The sequence below is a fragment of the Muntiacus reevesi genome, unplaced genomic scaffold (assembly GCF_963930625.1).
Source record: "Muntiacus reevesi unplaced genomic scaffold, mMunRee1.1 SCAFFOLD_124, whole genome shotgun sequence".
In the NCBI taxonomy this organism is placed as follows: Eukaryota; Metazoa; Chordata; class Mammalia; order Artiodactyla; family Cervidae; genus Muntiacus; species Muntiacus reevesi.
In genome coordinates this window covers 37,745-57,874 of record NW_027077804.1, presented here as the reverse complement: position 1 = coordinate 57,874, position 20,130 = coordinate 37,745, and the positions used below count along the sequence as shown (strand labels likewise).

The following is a 20,130-nucleotide window of genomic DNA, read 5'->3' as shown; positions in this document are numbered from 1 at the left end:
TCACCCATGCTCAGATTCCCCACTTTGACAAACAATGGCTGTGCTTTCCACGATAGTTGAAACAGGAAGAAGTGATAGAGACACATTTTCATTTGCTATTTAGTATTAAAGCCCATCAAAAACTAGCAGTGTAACTTACTTGATAAATTTTTATATCACACTTTTGTACTTGCCTTCACATCTTTTTTATTTTTTTAATCAACAGGAAAACAACAAACCCAAAAACTTCATGTAAGGAGGTAGGCTGTGGCTGTGAAGTGTCAAAACTATTACCTTCACATCTCTGAGGGTTTTTGATTGTTTTTTGTTTGTTTGTTTGTTTTTACTAGGATTAAAATAACAAAATCCAAAAAACTTCATGTGAAGAGGCAAGGTGTGAGTGTGAAGTACCAAATTTATATTGGTCAGATATGTGTTGCTTTTAAAAAATGTAGGCTGTCGCTCAATTTCACTTGCATTTTTGGCATGATATAATATTAACTCAATAATATTTATGATTCAATATCAATAAATTAACCATTTGTATATATTTTCATATGTTTAAAATATGCTGTTTATTACATGAAGCCTTCCCAAAGAGCACCACTCTAAAGAACCTTGTTTTATTGCAGGGGACACTAAAGATCTTGGTTTGATCACTGGGCTGGGGAGATCCCTTGAAGGAGGGCATGGCGACCCACTCCAGTATTCTTGCCTGGAGAATTGTGATGAACAGAGGAGCCTGGCTAGACATGACTGAGGAGACTTAGCACACATGCACGCACACTTGCTACATATATATTACTACCTTCTGCCAAGAAATGTTATATTTGTTAGAGATGAGCAAGAAAAATGTCATGTTCTCAAGGTGTTTACATGTTATTAGAGAAATGAATCAAATAAGCATCTATTGATATTCCACATACAACAAGGGTGAATACTATGAAGAAAATTAATGAAGCAGAGGGTGAATAGAAAGAGTTGGCAGGTACTTTACTCTGTTGAGTATTAGTTTCTTATTGCTGCTGCAACAAGTTCCCAAGAATTGGTGGCTTAAAATAACAAGCATGTATTTTATGAGAGACACTGGGTTAGGCATTCTACATCTCAAGAGAGATGTTTCAGTTGGGCTCTCAAGGAGCTTGAAGTTTGTGGAGGTCAGGATATGGATAAGCCTGGGATGCAAAATTCAGGTATTGTTAAACAAAACCAAAATCTCCATTCTATTAGTACAAAGGTTCATCACTCACAAACTGAGATTACAAGCTTCATCTTGTCTATATTTTAGATCAATGAATTTGGGAATCCAAGTTTACTATATCCAGGAAAAAGAAGAAATAATTTGTTGGAAAATATAAGTATGTATTTTTTTCCTGTTAAAATATCTAGATTGTAAAATATAGAATGGGGTATTATAATTTGGTACTAGGTGTCCAATCGTTTGTGACCTTATGGACTGTAACCCACCAAGCTCCTCTGTCCATGGGATTATCCCAGCAAGAATACTGGAAAAGATTGCATTTCCTACTCCAGGGGATCTTCCAGACCCAGGGATCAACCCCTGTGTCTTGTGTCTCCTGCATTTTGGGGAGAATTCTTTCACCAGTGTGCCCCATGGGAAACTCAAAAGCACATTGATGTCGTTTTTAATGGGATTTTTTTTTTTTCCTGTGAGGATTGTTAGTGTAATGGGGACATCATGTCACTGGTGTGTTAGGACTAGGATTGAAACAGGCTGGAACTTGAGACGGGACTCTTTGCTACAGTGCTTGCATCTGGACAAATTTCTCCTTGAGCCACAAAATACAAAGAAACTATGAAGGACTCAAAGATAACTGTGCACATCCACAGTTGGGGCCAATTTTGGACAAAAAGACCAACCCTGTCCCTCCCCACCTCAAAAATAAAAATAAAACCAAGAACCCAACTGCCACTTCTAAAGATCTGGGAGCAAAACTATGGTGTTGGGAGCAAAGCCAGGGTACTTTGCGTGCCCCCTGCATTTACACCACCAAAAGGGTGGGCAAGCCATGTAAGTCATCCCTCCAGCCTGACTCTTGGGACCCACCTCTACTCTCACCCCATCAAAGGAACAGCTTGCTCCCCTTTGAGGGGCAAGCAAGGGAACCTATAATTGTTTTCACTACCCCCACCCCACTTCATCAGGGTCACAATAAAGCCTTGCCAGAATTTCTTGTCTAGCCTCATCAATTTCTATTGATTAAGGAGGGTCAAAATTCTGACCAGTGAGAAGATGGTCTGAGTTCCAATATAACTCTTCCTTTGACCTGTTGCATATTCTATATAATAATAAAAAGAAACAAAGAAAACATATGTGTATAAAGTTTCCCTTCATTATTCAGAGAAAGAGAGGGAAAAATGAAGTTCTGTGCCAGTTTAATTAGCATAAGTCTTCACATGGAGGATGTAGCAGTGACCTGAAGCACCATACTGATAGACGTGCCTCAACGCCAGGACACAGGAAAACCAGGTGAGAATCCAAAAGGTTAAGCAGCGAGAGTTACAGCAACAGCTTTATCAATGGAAACCATGATGGAAAACTCTAGATATGGAAAAGTGCTACATTGCACGAAAGTATGATTTTCTCTCATGCTGTTAGAATTACAGCTAGAGCACAGAGTATTCTGTCACTAAATTCAAGATTTCTGATATCAGCCAATAACATTTATCTGATAAAATTAGAGTCTGCTTTTGAACAGTAATAATGGTGAGCATTCCCTTAGGAAAAAGAACTACCTGAAATATTTTTTTGACTGAAAGACATACTCGAATGCAATTCTTCCAAATTTCAGAAAGATATCCTGAAAAGTGAAGATGCCCCAGAGAAAAATATTTGTTTAAAAAATATGAAATTCTTTCACTATAGTTTACTTTTTACTTGTAACTCCAAATGTACATTAGAAAAAACACAATCAACAATGATCAAGGTCACAATAATAAAGGTAATGGTGAGAGAAATCACAAAGTTAAAAACATTTATCAGGATAATAAAAAAGTGATCCCAGCCAAGTATCAAAACAGTCAAAACAATTTCAAAACAATGGGATAACTATGCTGTAAAACAAAACTGAACTATCTCACTATATTCTCTCATGAAGCTTTGCTTCCTAAATATGATTATGTTTTTACAATATTTACAACTGAAATTGTTAAATATTATGTGTAAACATTGCATTTCATTTTTATTTTGTTCTTGTTGCTACAGACTATTGTATACAGGTACATATAGAATTGATTGCATGCTATATGAACTATTTGTTATTTATAAATTCATAGCTATGCAAATTTATAAATATAAAAATATGCATTTCCATGTTTAGCCACTCAGCCGAATCCAACTCTTTGGTGACCCCATGGACTGTAGTCTACCAGGCCCCTCTGTCCTTTGGATTTTTCAGGCAAGGACACTGGTGAGGGTTGCAGTATTTCCTTCTCCAGGAATTCTTCCTGATTCAGGGATTGAACCTTCGTCTCATGTGCCTCCTGCACTGCAGGCAGACTCTTTACCTACTGAGCAATGGAGAAGCTTGTATATAAATATACTTATAGCTTAAAGTAATATAAACTATAATTTTATGATTAAAGTTGTTTATAAAACATCAATCCACACACACACACAGAGAGAGAAATTTAAATAGCAGTCATTAATAACAGTTTTAAAAGAAATACTATCAACAACCACCACCTTGACATAATGAAAGCCTCAAAACTACATAGATCATACAGTCTAATTTTAAAATAAGACACATTGGAAATTTCCATGTTCCAGTGACATTCTTACTCCCAGAACTCCAGGCTGGATCCCTTGTTGGGGAACTAAGACCCTGTAACCATCACAATGTGGTCAAATAAAATAAAATAATAAAAAATAATACATATTTATTTGTAGACAACTTTATCCAGGCACACTGGATTTGCAATGGGAAGAAGTAGCAGCTTGTAGCAAAAGCAGTCCTGAGTTCTGGAGATCAAGTGTCTGTGTACATCCCAGCTGTTGTTACAGACAGGATGCAATGATAAACTCAAGAAAAGTAGAAAGTAATTCTTTAAATATTATTATTAGAACCATAAAACAAATGTAGAATAAAAAAGTTTTTTATTAATAAAACTATCGCTAATAACATTAGGAAGAAATGCTTTTTCTTGTATTATAGTCAAATAAATTATAATTCTGAGATATAATATTCTACTTTCCATAGAATATCTAATTTACTGCAACTGTGAAAATGGCTTTAAGTTACCATGTGTTAAAATAAAAGCTTTAAAATGTTAATCTTCAGTTGTGTCTGACTCTGCGAGTCCATGGACTGTAGCCTGCCAGGCTCCTCTGTCCATGGAATTTTCCAGGCAAGTACTGGAGTGGGTTGCATGCCCTTCTCCAGGAGATCTTCCCAATCCAGGAAATGAACTCAGGACATTGTGGACAGATTTTTTACCATCTGAGCTCCCAGGGAAGCCCCACAATAAATACCATAACCATACACAGACACATGAAAATATTGAACATGTGTACCAAATAAATAGTTCCCATTCTCAAAAAAAAAAAAAAAAAAAAAATGAGAAGAATGCATTCAAAAGATACATGAAATACAGACTAGGATATTGTTATTTGGCTGTTTGAGAAAACTACTAAAATCATACAGATGGTAAGAGATTTTTATTGTGAAGTAACAGGAAATGTCAAACTTTTAAATAAAACTATTGCCACTTCCTAAACATACTCACAGTTAAGCAAAGTCCAGAGTAAGCAGAAGATCTAGAAAAGACCAAGTTTTCATGATCTTAAAGGACTGATTATTGAAAGTAAAGCTTAATTATGTTTGCTTCTTTTTCTTTGGGGCCACAGTTAGTATTAATAACTCCTTGTGTAGATGTGAATCTCAAATGTCCACAGGTTGAATCATTAGTATCTTTTCTATTCTCTTGAGACTGAAGCTAATCAAAACTGCAAGTTGTCTCAATGGCTGTTCAGTAGATACCTCTGCTCTCACTTTTTATGCAAAATAAATTTATTTTTTAGATAAAGCAATTTAAAAAACCTGTTCTCTAAAACTTAAACATCTTGGGATAAAGTACAACACAGATGCAATTGCAATTGCATCTAAATGACATTGCAGAAACTAAAGATGTGTGTTTCAATGACATAGACATCACTAAGGCAAGTGTCTAAGTATTCTAATAGTGAAACAGCTGCAGTTGTCCTCTTTCCTGTAAAATGGAGCCATTCAAACATATTTTATTTACCTCATTGATTCATTATGAAATTGACCCAGTGACTCAATCGTAAAGAATCCACCTGCAGTGCAAGAGACACAGTTTGAACACTGGGTCAAGAAGATCCCCTGGAGTAGGAAATGGCAACCCTCTCCAGTATCCCTGCCTGGGAAATCCCAAGGACAGAGGAGCCTGGTGGGCCACAGTCTATGAGGTCGCCAAGAGTCAGACATGACTGAGTAACTAAACAACAGTTCACAACATCATACTCCAAAATTTTAACAATCATTCACATTAAATTTTATGAGAGGTTACACATCACACATGAAATTAATTCAATTGTATGCTCTGTTTTTGGTTTATTAGTGTAATCAGTTCAGTTCAGTCACTCAGTCATGTCTGACTCTTGCAACACCATGGACCGCAGCATGCCAGGCCTCCCTGTCCATCACCTACTCCTCGAGTTTACTTGAATTTATGTCCATCGAGTCGGAGATGCCATTCAACCATCTCATCCTCCATCTTTGTCTTCTCCTCCTGCTTCCAATCTTTCCCAGCATCAGGGTCTTTTCAAGTCAGTCAATTCTTCGCATCAGATGACCAAAATATTGGATTTTCAGCTTCAACATCAATCCTTCCAATGAATATTCAAGACTGATGTCCTTTAGGATGGACTGGTTGGATCTCTTTCCAATCCAAGGGACTGTCAAGAGTCTTCTCCAACACCACAGTTCAAAAGCATCAATTATTTGGTGCTCAGCTTTCTTTATAGTCCAACTCTCACATCCATACATGACTATTGGAAAAATTATATCTTTGACTAGATGGACTTTTGTTGGCAAAGTAATGTCTCTGTTTTTTAATATGCTGTCTACGTTGGTCATAGCTTTTGTTCCAAGGAGTAAGTGTCTTAATTTCATGGCTGTAGTCACCATCTGCAGTGATTTCAGAGACTAAAAAAATAGTCTCTCACTGTCTCCATTGTTCCTCCATCTATTTGCCATGAAGTGATGGGACAGATGCCATGATCTTAGTTTTCTGAATGTTGAGTTTTAAGCCCTGCCCATGCAGATAGATGTAAGAGTTCAGCCCCTGGGTTGGGGAGTTCCCCTGGACAAGGGCAAGGCAACCCACTCCAGTGTTCTTGCCTGGAGAATCCCATGAACAGAGGAGCCTGGAAGGCTGCACTCCATAGGGTCTCAGAGAATCAGATACGACTGAAGTGACTTAGCATGCATGTATGCAAGATATGATAAAACCATGTTTTCGTTTGTTTGTTTGTTTGTTTTTACCACACTGGTGACTAATTTTGTATAAAAATACAATGAAGCAAAGGCATATATAGTTAGGACTAATAGTGATGTATCAGTTAAAAGGACTACATGTACTCCCTACCATACTTAACAGTGTTTGCAGTTACTAAAACAAAATATGGATTCTCAATGTTATTTCTGAATCTCCATTCTTATCAAGGTGGCAAATGCTACCTCATGTTTTTCAAAAATATATATTTTTTATTTACTTCTGAGAAAAAAAATTAGTTATGGATAAATTGTTTGAATGACAAACTACCCTACAATTGCACTCATTTCAGATTCTAGCAATGTAACGTTCAAAATCCTTCAAGCTAGGCTTTAGCAGTATGTGAATCAAGAACATTCCGATGTACATGCTGGGTTTAGAAAAGGCAGAAGACCAGAGATCAAATTACCAATATTTGTTGGATCATAGAAAAAGCAAGATAATTCCAGAAAAGCATCTACTTCTGCTTCATTGAATACACTAAAGCCTTTGACTGTGTGGATCACAACAAACTGTGGAAATTTCCTCAAGAGATGCAAATACCAGCCTATCTTACCTGTCTCCTGAGAAACCTATGTGTAGGTCAAGAAGCAACAGTTAGAATCTTACATGGAACAACGGACTGGTTCAAAATTGGAAAGAGTATGTCAAGGCTGTATATTGTTGCCTTGCTTATTTAACTTATATTCAGAATATACCATGTGAAATACCAGACTGGATGGATCACAAGCTGGAGTCAAGATTGCTGAGAGAAATACCAACAACCTATTTGATATGCAGATGATGTCACTCTAATGGCAGAAAACAAAGAGGAACTTAAAAGGCTCTTGATGAGGATAAAAGAAGAGACTGAAAAAACTGGTTTAAAACTCAGAATGCAAAAAACTAAGATTATGGCATGTAGCCCCATCATTTTATGGCAATTTGAAGGAGAAAAAGTGGATACAGTGACACGCGGTTTTATTTTCTTGGGCTCCAAAATCACTGCGGACAACGACTGTAGCCATGAAGTTAAAACATGCTTGCTGCTTGGAAGGAAAACTATGACAAATCTAGACAGTGTATTAAAAAGCAGAGACATCACTTTGCCCACAAAGGTCCATATAGTCAAAACTATGTTTTTTTCAGTAGTCATGTACGGATGTGACAGTGGTCCATAAAAAAGGCTGAGTATCAAATAGCTGATGGTTTTGAATCGTGGTGCTGGAGAAGGCTCTTAAGAGTCCCTTGGACTGCAAGAAGATCAAACTGGTTAATCCTAAAGGAAATCAACCCCTAATATTCATTGGAAGGACTTATGTTGAAGCTGAAACTCCAATACTTCGGCCACCTAATGTGAAAAGCCAACTCATTGGAAAGACCCTGATGCTTGGAAAGATTGACGTAAAGAAGGAAATGGGGTGACAAATGAGTTGGTTGGCTAGCATCACCAACTCGGTGGACATGAGTTTGAGCAAACTCTGGAAGACAGTGACAGATAGGGAAGCCTGGCGTGCCTCAGTCCATGGAGTCACAAAAAATTGGACTTGATTTATTGACTGAACAACAGCTACAAATTCCTTTGAAGATATCTACTTTGCCCTTTAAATATATTTTTTTGCCTTATGTCATAGAAAAATTGGTATTTTTTAACTCATGCCTTAAAACTAACTAGCCCCTGATCTCCAAGATTCAGTATAAGGGCAATCAAGATTAGAATTGGAACATAGATTTTCTGACCTGAACTGAAGATATTCATCAAGATGCAGATATTTTCTATAGACGGGACCTGAATTTAGTATTTTAAATTTGTAATGTTACATTACCTTCTTATGGCTGAAATGAAATATATATTTTCAGTATTCTCTTTCTCTGACCATAGATAGGCAGAAAAGTAAATCTAATTGAATGTAATTGTTACAATATTCTACTTTATTCTGAAATGTGGCTTTTCATTATCATTTTGTGTGTTAATTAAAATTATGTGATGATTCCCTGTGTGTATATTATCAAGCCAGATGTAAATTAGGGAAATACTTCAGACCAAAATAAATAAAATAACATCTGAGTTTTTCTTACCAAATTATTATTCTGACTTAAGTTCAGGCAGTGACCTTGCTATTATGGGTTTCTCTTGTGTTGTGGACAGAGAAATACAGTTGAGAAAGATTTTTAGTTCTCATCTAGGTATAATTTGCCTCCAGTGGGACATTGGCAAGGTTTGCATACATTTTTGGTTAACCTAAATAGGGAGGATGTTACCAGTATCAAGTGAGTAGAGACCAGGTAGGCTGCTAAAATCCTAAACTGTACAGGGTAAATCTCTCCTCTTCTTCTCCCAAAAATGGGTATTGACCCAAACTGTCAACAATGCTGCTTTTAGAAACTGTGCTAATTATATAAAACTTCTACAGTTTTATAGTTTACATGGAAATTGTAGTTTACTTATTTTAGACTAATTTATTTTTGTAAATGAAAAACATCTTAAATTTAATAGGTCCTTATTAAGGAAGCTGACATGCTTCTTTGTGCAACCTTATGTTTATGAACACAACAGACAGATGTTTAGAAGAAATCAGCTCATTCCTTGAAAATCTCATTAACTATTTGCAGCAGGAGGAAACACTAATATTAAAGGAACAATGTACAATAACCCCTACTTTTCAGAAACAATTCGAGAATAAGATCGAATGAATGACATTGTACTCTGTACTCTGATAAAGTTTTCATTGAGGACAAATATTTCAACAGGATGAAGGGACACTGAGTCGAATCTTTGGTTCCATTTTTTTTTTTTTTTAACCTCTCACAGTATCTGAAAATCTCCAGAATGCTTCATGGATATTGTTAAAATTTATTGTTTCTTCTAGGAAATCAAACCTAGCTGCTATCTTAAAGTCACATAATAATGGCAAAATAATGAACAAGTGCATGCCATTACATTGTAACAGGCAACAAGAGCTTTACATATATTGTAGGAGATTTTTACGTATTTGATCATTTAATTCTTAAATTATCCATATACTAGGAAGATTAAATATATTAGTTCATTGATACTTCAAAACAGCCCATTTCATTGGCAATATTTTATTGTCTTTATTTGCAGAGTTGTAATCCTGCCATTTATAACTCTATAAATCCAGTCATTTATAGTTCTACAATTACTATCAAATGCACAGTATTATATATTCATATCTACACAGTGTATTCCTTCAACTCTGTCAAGATAAAACAAAAAGGAAATTAGGACAAGAATTTAAAGCAATCACAGAGAATGTCTGGTAACTTAATCATCAAAGCTGATACCAGAGAAAGCAGGATTCATACTTCAATTGATTTACATGGTCAATTTACAGAATATAGTGATCAAAGCAATTGTTGACCTCTTCCTGAAGATAGAGTCAGTAACTTAGGTGTAAATAATTAGTAATGTATATAGTTAATAGTCTTTACAATCTTCACAAACTTGTTTGGTTTTCCCAGGTATCCACAGTTAGTGAAAGAGTCTATTACAATAACCAATCTAGCCTAAAGAGAAAATACATGCTATAATTTCACTCTCTGCTAATATGAATGTGACTATCACTATATGTGCTTCTATCTAATTTTCTGAGAGCCATTGTAATCACCATTATCCATCATGAGTAATGTCAAATTTCTCTGAAGGTAAATGTTCTTTAAGTGCAGAATCTAGCTTATTTTCCCAAACACAGAAAACTGGATTTACTCACTAATCTATACATTCATTCAGCCTATCCATTCATCCATTTATTCACTAAATATATATAAAATGAGGATATGCCCTACACCAAGATGCAGAGGTGTTGGAAAAATCAACCAAGATACATATTCCCAGCTGCCAAGGACTTTCTCATGTGGGTATGTTGACAGACAAGTCAACAAATACCTTCAATAAGAATATTTAAAGAATCAATGTTCAAAGAGCAACTATTACTTATGTTAATTCAGAAACATTTTACAGAGCAGAATTTTGACGTCTGTTTTTGTAAGAGAGGATAAAAGCATTTTACAGAATAGAGGATGAAAAGTTATTTTTATTTCTGAAAGGTGGGGAAATGTTTAAAATATTTGACATATAGGGTGATGTACCGCTGACTATCAGATTGAAGGGATAAGTTAAGGCTTAAATACTCTTAGATGACTTCAATTCCTATGGTTTTGAAAGTCCAGTTTCTGCCCAGTGGCTTTCTGAGAGCATATTTTACATCTTTGTTTCTGAAGCTGTAGATTATCGGGTTAAACATGGGAAAGACAACCGTATAAAACACTGCAATTTCTTTGTCAGTGTCTGGGGAGTAGCTGGTAGTGGGAGGCAAGCTTATAATCAGAAGTGCTCCGTAGAATAAGGTGATTGCTATGAGATGGGAGGCACAGGTAGAGAAAGGTTTGCTTCCTCCACCTGAGGACTTGATGCTCAAAACAGTGAGGAGGATACAGAAGTACGAGATAAAGATGACCACAGAAGTGACGGTCTGGATGAAGCCACACAAGGCAAAGAGCAGAAGCTCATTGATACAGGTGCCTGTACAAGATAAAATCAGGAGAGGCGGGATGTCACAGAAAAAAATGGCTGACGATGTTGGAGCCGCAAAATGGCAGCCTGGATGTGAGGCAGACGTGGACCGCTGAAGTCACACTCCCACTGAAGCAGGCCAACACAACGCAGAAGACACAGACGCTTGGAGCCACAAGAGCAGAATAGAGCAGTGGATTGCAGACGGCTGCATAGAGGCCGTAGGCCATTGCTGCCAGGATAAGGCATTCAGCATCAGCAAAGCAACCAAGGACAACATCTGTAGTGCACAGTCAGAGAGGGAAATGCTTTTCTTGGATGCTGAGAAATTTACCAGCGTTTTAGGAGTGATTGCTGTTGAGTAGCTTATGTCTAGGAAAGTCAGGTTGCTGAGAAATTAATACTTGGGGGTTTGAAGGTTTGAATTGAAATTAACTAGGATTATTAAGCCTACATTTCCCACCACAGTTAGTGTATAGACTATGAGAAATACCAAGAATAGTGTAACTCTGAAAGGTAGATAATCTGTGAATCCAACAAGTAGGAATTCAATCAGCGTGGTATAATTATTCTCCAACATCTTCTTGGTTTTCCTGTCTTTTTAATCTGAAATAAATGGTACTAGGATACATGAATTGATTTGAGTAATTGATAAACCAAGGATATTTTTATTATTCCTACTAAAGAGGTGAAGACAAGCACAGAATAACCGTTAAGGCATTTTCTATGATGTATTTGGTTTGTTTTCTTTTTCTGTCACTTTATTTAAAAAACAATTAAAATCGTCATTGATGCTAGAGAGTGTTATTCAGGTATGATGCTTCAAGAGGCAGCAATTCTTTAAGGACTGTGCACATTAAGAGATGGTACTAATTCCTTTAAAGATGAAAAAGCATGAATTTGGCTGAGTTGATAAATCCTGGTAGAACTAGAGGAACTGGCAAAGTCCTTATAGGCAAACCCTTATTTTCCAAATCCTACAATCATATTCTTCCACGTACAGGAAAGTATAGTTGAGAAAAATTCTAGGGAGAATGCTCCCACAGATAAACTGGATAAATCTACAGAATATCTGAGATCTTCGGAGGTAGTTTAAAATAACAGATAAGAGCATAACAGTTATGCAAGAGATGACTGGGTTCAAATCTTAGCTTTGCTACATATAGAATATTTACTAATTGGTTATGTGACCTTGGTAAAGTTATTTAACCACTCTGTGATGATTAGAGGAAAAGCAAGTAGATATTTGTAAAATACTTACATAACTGGTACATAATACACACACACACTCATATATATATATATATACACTTTTGTTTACTCAGTAGCTTGAAATGCCCAGACAGTTGTCTAGAACTTCATCTTATCTTTTTGAAATTGTATTTATTGATTTTAATTGACAGATAATTACTTTACAATATTGTGATGGCTTTTGCACACATCACCATGAATCAGCCATAGGTAGACGTTTCCCCCTTTCCTGAACACCTGTCCCAACAAAATTCATTCTATCTTTGACATCACGGGTATAGGATCTACCTTCTCTTAAACATAAGAGCCATTGTGTGTGTGTGTGTGTGTTCTGTACAAACAAATTGCTTGGTAGCTGTAAATCTTTTACACAGGCATGTAATTGTTGCCTCCCTTCCCTAGGTTTATGTCTTTCTTGACTCTGGAATATGGATATAATGATGTCTGGGATGAGGTCACAGAACATTCTTTTGAAGGACAACCACATCTCTTTACTTATTAATAAACTTCTAAACTGAGACTATATTGGGAAAATGTATTATACAGTCAGGAGGAGAGAGTGCCCAAGTGAAAAAAACTCAGGATGGATGTCAGTGAAAAATACAGTGAGATGGAGTATCCTGCAGGCAATTAAAGATATGTAGTGTTGGGAGTGGCTCAAGTCAGTAACACTGCAGTAAGTAATAAGAGAAACAATGAGGATCTATTCTCTGTGCTATGCGTGGGAATCCTGTAATTCTCCCTGCTCCAACAATAAGACCTGCAATCTTCTAGAGGATCCAGTGTTTGTTGGGAACTAAATCTTTAAAAGGAAAAAGTTGATTGGAAAAAGATGAATCCAAACTCTTAAATGAGAAAGCAATTAATGTGTCTATGTTGCACAAGTGTAATTTCTTTGCTTACATAATATTCAGATTCTTATTCTTAACTCTTTGTCTTCCTTTTTGTAAAGAATCAATATAATAATCATAAAAAGGACTTTCTTGAATTTTCTTGTGTATGTGTGTGTGTGTGTGTGTGAGAGAGAGAGAGAGAGAGAGAGAGAGACAGACAGACACTCCAACAGCCTGAGTCCTGATTTATTTGATGTCACTGGAAAAAAAGAGGCCCCCAAAATGAAGAAAGTGGGGAAAGTAAGATCTGGAGACCTGGTCTCTAATCCTGGTTCTACTACTTTAAATTATTTCATTTTTATTTATGTCATCATCTCCTCATTTATAAAATCAGACCTACTGTATTTATTTTTATGCTTGTCATCTAAAGAAATATATATATATATATATATATATATATATATATATTCAACAACTTCATAATAGCTTGCTAAACTTTTATATTTGTTTGCAAATTAGTAGGAATTGTTGAATCAGGCAAGTTTATTAAAACTGGAAACAACAAATGAACAGACATGCAGCATGAAAAATGTTATAAATTTTCACCAAACATAAATGGAGTAAAACTGCCAGTACCAATAAGACAACCAAGGCAAACTATAGCTTGTTTTCTTGAACAGTTTTAACTTGGGTTTTCTATGAACTGGATCCCTGTGATACCGAGTTAAGTGTGTTAAAGATGATACTGATGGTGAAAGCCACAAATAAAGCTAAAATTATCAATATATTTTTCAATCACTTGACATGCGTCATTTTGTTGAAACCTCCTATTATTCTATAGATAGATATTTTTCTAACTTCATAAGTGATAAAACTGAAGAATAGAAATGCAATTAAATTTTCAGAGTATACATTAACAGAATGCTATTCACACTTCTTAACCGAAGTACTATGATGGGTCTGAGGTTGAAATATTTTCTACTGCTGTAGGAATTTTATGATACATCATTTGAATATAGAATGTCAGTGTGGGAAAGAACCTCAGCCATCATGAGGTTCTTGTTCTTCAGATGCCATGACTACAAGATCATTCAACTAGTGACTGGGATGAGTATATCATATCCAAAAGCTGGTCATGAGATCAAAGTCTGATTTTTCTTCCTTGAGTTTCCATGAAAATTGAAAAACTGTCTAGAGGGTTTCTGTAGTCAGTTGTTGAATGGGAGACTGAGCATCCCACAACAATTTCACTTCTTTTGAAGAGTTCATAATCATACTAATTTGAACTGAGATCTTGATTAATCTAATATAAGCTGAGGCCCACTGTTGTGCAAGGAAGTCTTATGTGACCAAGCTACTTCTAAAAACTACTCATGGATGGATTTTCATTTTGCTCTTCTGCTTAGAGTATTAAGCGTAAAGTTTGCCCTCTGTTCTTTATGCTGCACTGTACTAATTAAACACACACAGGATGTGGAGTCAGGAAAAATTTAGTTTAACCTCAGATATGACGTTACTTGTACTATAAGTCATTGAACTTCTGTATGCCTAAACTTCTTTATTTCATTTAATTAGCATGGTATATGCATGTGTGCTAAGTTACTTCAGTTGTGTCCGACTCTGTGCAACCCTATGGACTATAGAGCCCACCAGGCTCCTCTGTGCACGGGACTCTCCAGGCAAGAATACTGGAGTGGGTTGCCATTTCCTCCTCCAGGGGATCGTCCTCACCCAGGGATTGAAACCAAGTATCTTATACCATAAAACTGAAATCAGCATTAAATTGGATAATTTATGACACTTTACAAGGCTTGTTATATTATAGACACAGGAAACATTAAATACATTATCTATTATTAATGTTAATATTATTGTGATCATTTAATCATTCAATATCTGGCTTCAAAATCGTTAAGTTCCTTCAGTTGGTAATTACAGGGACAAGCATAAAATAGTTATACTGTGTGTTAATACGTGTATATTCTCATAGAAGCTAAGGTTTGGCTTACTGATCAAATTTAGCTTACTAAGTTTAGCTATGGAGTAGGAAATGGCAACCAATTCCAATATTCTTGTCTGGAAAATTCCGCGGACAGCAGAGCCTGGCAGGTTACAGCCCATGGGGTCCCAGAGTTGGAGATGGCTGAGCTACACACCTAATTTAGCTAACTCGGTTAATTAGATTATTGGATTTCACAAGATTTCCAAAATAGCCATACTCAGATTCCCCATCATGGAAATAAGGACCACAGTGAATCAGTCAAGTCTTTTGGAAAATGCCTTGGGGAAGGTCAGGTCAGATTTATACTCCACCATCCCCCCACCAACTCCTCTAGCCCACATACCTACACAAACTGAGAAAACCCTGCAGTCAGGGAAGATACATTTTATCTAAGGCAACGACATCTGTGCTACATCCACACCACATACTCTGTTAATGCATCTGTGCTACATCCGCACCACACACTCTGTTAATGCTTCAGGGAATCTGTCACCTACCTTGGCACCATATGGATATTTGAATTGTAGTATTTATTTTGTGCAAGAGGCTGACACCAGATTTTGCACATAGATGTTACAAGGGATAAATATTTATATTCTTGATGAGACAAGTGGGATATTATCCCAAGATAATTCCCAACCCCAGGTGGATTTTAGATTGGCAATGACACTTTTTCTAGTGGTGTGGCTGGAAGATTCCCAAAGAGAAAAATGGAGAGTGATAATATAATCAACTATTATGTAGCCAATTACAATGTAATCCTTAGCTGACAAATCTAAGATTAAACAACAACAAAAATCCTTTCAGTTCTGCTGGGTGATAGAGGACAAACAAAAAATCCTATAAATCCTATGATTTCTACCAAATATTAAAAGATACTTTACAGCCTTTAGTTATATGAGAGGATCTGAAAGTGCAAGTTCAATGCTATTGAGAACAATCCCAGGTACCCACATTGTAGTTTGTTTCTTTCAATTTTCCTAGTGAGTAGAAGGAAATATGTCTTGTATGATATGATGTAAAAGCTTACAACTCAGGCAACCTGGATTTGAAAGTTAAATTTGCCATTTCACAGCTGTGAGATATTGAGTCACTTCTTAAGCGTTATTGTTATTAATTGTAAAATGATAAATATGAATTGTCCACCTCATCAAATTCTTATGAAAATTGGGGTAATGCATGTAAAGAGTTAGTCCCTGCTTCAGCAGACTGCACACTTTCTTTTGTTATTGTAGCAGTATTTGTAATAGTATTTCTTCATAATTTAAAAAGCAGTTCTAGATTTTAATTTTCTTTAAATTATTAACAGTACTTCCCCCATGGATCAGTGGTAAACAACCCACCTGCCAATGCAGGAGAGGCAGGTTCTATTCCTGGGTCTGGCAGATCCCCTGGAGAAGGAAATGGCAATTGATATTCTGGTATTCCTGCCTGGAGAATCCCATGGACAGAAGAGCCTGGGAAGCTATAGTCCATAGGTTTGCAAAGAGCCAGATATGACCAAGCACACATGCACAGGAGAAACAGGAAAAATGCAAACACCTGAGCTTTAGCTTCTAGGGAGCTGGGAGAGAAATGTTTCCTCATCTTCAGTGCTCAGTCATGGCTCCTAAAAAGGTTCTGTGACACCCCCCAATCCTGTGGAATGACCATTGGTACCTTAAAAGAAATGGTCTCCCTCAGACAGCAGTCTCTAAAGTGACTAAGCCAAGAGTCACAGAGTGAGGTAGCAACATTTTTATGAGTATGTCATATATTAAATGCTGAACCATACCAGAAAGACCATCTACACACAATCTAAGTGAACTTCCCCTTGCTTACCTGTCAAATCAAATAGATCTCTCTTACCAAGTAAGGTGGTAGAAAGTGCTTATTTATGGAAGCTCTGCTTATTAATTGCTTTCTCTTATCATTACATATATATATAATATGGAATCCCTATTCTGGGGTGAAGTGAAAGTCACTCAGTCGTGTCCAACTCTTTGGGACTCCATGGACTACAGTTCATGGAATTCTCCAGGCCAGAATACTGGAGTGGGTAGCTTTCCCTTCTCCAGGGGATCGTTCGAACCCAGGGATCGAATCCAGGTCTCCTGCACTGCAGGCAGATTCTTTACCAACTGAGCTATCAGGGAAGCTTGTGGCTCAGCCGGTAAAGAATCTGCCCACAATGTGGGGGAACTGAGTTTGATCCCTGGGTTGGAAAGATCTCCTGGAAAGGAAAAGGCTACCCACTTCAGTATTCTGGCCTGGAGAATTCCATGGACAGTCCATGGGGTTGCAAAGAGTCAGACACGACTGAGTGACTTTCACTTTCATTCTGGGATAATAATACTGCAACAATACATTCTTTGCTGTAACCATTATAGTAGAAGAAACCGATTATCAGGAGGCTAAGTATTTTGTGTTTTGTATCTTTTTTATAATTATTATTCTTTTTTTGAGCTTTCTTGCTTTATATTTGAATTAATTAATTTTTTAATTGAAGGAAATTGCTTTACAGAATTGTGTAGTTTTCTGTCAAACATCAACAATAATCAGTCATAGTGACACCCATGTCCCCTGCCTCCCGTCCCTCCCCACCCCGCCCCTCTGGATGGTCACAGGCCCCTGTCTGAGCTCCCTGAGTCATATGGAAATTCCCATTGGCTGTCTATTTACATACGGTATTGTGAGTTTTCATGTCACTCACTCCTTAGTCACAGAGACGTCCTCACACTGTCCTGGGAAAGTCAGAGAAATTCTCCTGAAAATTATTTGGACTTTTAGAATTTGCACAGGTCCAGCTCCTCTTATGGAAATTCCATGAAATAGTTAAAAGTTCTTGATGGATTGCCTGATTTACCATGAAAGAGACCTTATACCTCTCTGTTTATAAGAGAGATGTTAGGACCCGTAATAACCTGATGTCTGATGTTGCATGGTGAGGTCATCTATCTCAACTAGAACCAGTAACAGGATAATGCTTATTTTTTAAAGTTAGGTAAATTGCTGAAGCAAAAAAAAGGGAAAAGAAAAAGCTCTCTATTTAAAATATCTGAGTTCTTCTGTTAATACATATAGTTTCTTGATGTGCTGAGTCTCAATTTTGGGACTGCCACAGAAATATAGAATCGCCTGCAGTGCTATCTAAAGATGCCTTTCTGAATATAGTAATACATCCTACATAAAGTGTCATTCTTTAAGAAGTTCTACTGTGTGGTTACAAATGCCCTCATTTATATAGAAGATGCAGTTTCCAAAACTGAAAGCAGTTTATTAATATCTTTTATCTTTTATGTAGGAGGGAACAAAGTTTAGAAAAGCATGCTTTCTCTTCCAGAGGATATCCCAGCATGTTCCATGTGACTAGACTTGGAAACAAGGTATCTAGATCCTGACATTTCCAGTTGTTCATTTTATAGTCTATTTTCAATATTGTGGATCTATGTATACCTTGTGACATAGTGAGAGGAAATTTGTTAGTTTGTGTTTTTTTTCTAAAGACTTATATGTACACATTTAGAGACAAAACACAGAAAGTTCTTTGATAGCCTGGCTAAAAAGGAAAATTATTTAGGAGATTTCTTTTTCTTTTGTAATTCTTTTTTTTTTTTTTTTTTTAATATTATTTTATTAGTTGGAGGCCAATCACTTCACAACATTTCAGTGGGTTTTGTCATACATTGACATGAATCAGCCATATAGTTACACGTATTCCCCATCCCGATCCCCCCTCCCACCTCCCTCTCCACCCGACTCCTCAGGGTCCTCCCAGTGCACCAGGCCCGAGCACTTGACTCATGCATCCCACCTGGGCTGGTGGTCTGTTTCACCATAGATAATATACATGCTGTTCTTTCAAAACATCCCACCCTCACATTCTCCCCCAGAGATTTCTTAAAAAACTGGAAATAGAACTGGCATATGACCCAGCAATCCCACTTCTGGGCATACACACTGAGGAATCCAGATCTGAAAGAGACACGTGCACCCCAATGTTCATCGCAGCACTGTTTATAATTCTTTTTTTTTTTCCATTTATTTATATTAGTTGGAGGTTTCTTTTTAATTTGTGGGGTAGAGAAGCTGAGGAAGTACATTTGTACACATTAAAACAAGCTACATAAAGGTTTACCCAGATGCTCAGTGGTAAAGAGTCCACCTGCCAAGCAGGGGACACAGGAGACATGAGTTCAATATGTGGATCACAAAGATCCCCTGGAGAAGGATACAGCAACCCACTCCAGTATTTTTGCCTGGAGGATCCCATGGACAGAGGAGCCTGACAGGCTACAGTCCAAGAGGCCGCAAAGAGCTGGACATAACTTAGGAAGTAAGCAGCAACAGCAGAAGCTCACTATGAGTTGCACTTTAAGAGCACCATACTTGGATTTGTGGTTATAAACAGAGCGACTTTATGATTAAAGTCATAAAGAATAGCTAGTTCCTATTTGGAAGATTCAATCATTTTCTGTATTGGCAAAACTAGAAAGTCAACTGCAGTCACTGATGAATCACCGTCATCATGTTGTTTATATTAGTACCATGTAGTAGATCAACTCAGCCATCCTGGGCTGCTCAGACTCCATGTATTTCAGAGGTCTTCAAGTCTAGCTGTTGACTGGCTCCTGGGAGATTACATCTAAAACCTTGGAATATCCTGTCTGATAAGAGCAGTCTTTGTTGTTGTTGTTTTGGTTTTTTTTTTTTTTTTTTTTTTTTTTTTTTTTTAAGAGCAGTTTTGTATCCTGGGGTCCACATCAGTTTATGCTGACATGGTTCACAGCTAATGCCTGATTGTATGCCTGGGACTTTGAACGAGGCTGTGACATAAACTGTTTTAACACCAGGGTGGTGAATTTCTAGATGAAGCAGCTAAGGATAGTTTGGGGGATTCCCCATGCCTATGAATTGACCCTTAATAAAACCCTGGACACTAATACTTGGCTAAGCTTTTCTGGTTGGCAATCATTCCTAAGAGCGATCAGACAACATTGCTGGGGGAAGTAAGTTCTCTGTGTGACGGGCCCAGG

General features: G+C 36.9%; 1 pseudogene; it reads right to left on the bottom strand.

Annotated features, from left to right (window-relative positions):
- Window positions 1-10,649: 10,649 nt before the first annotated feature.
- On the bottom strand, window positions 10,650-11,609 carry LOC136155142 (olfactory receptor 5AS1-like; annotated as a pseudogene).
- Between the last annotated feature and the right edge of the window lie 8,521 nt (window positions 11,610-20,130).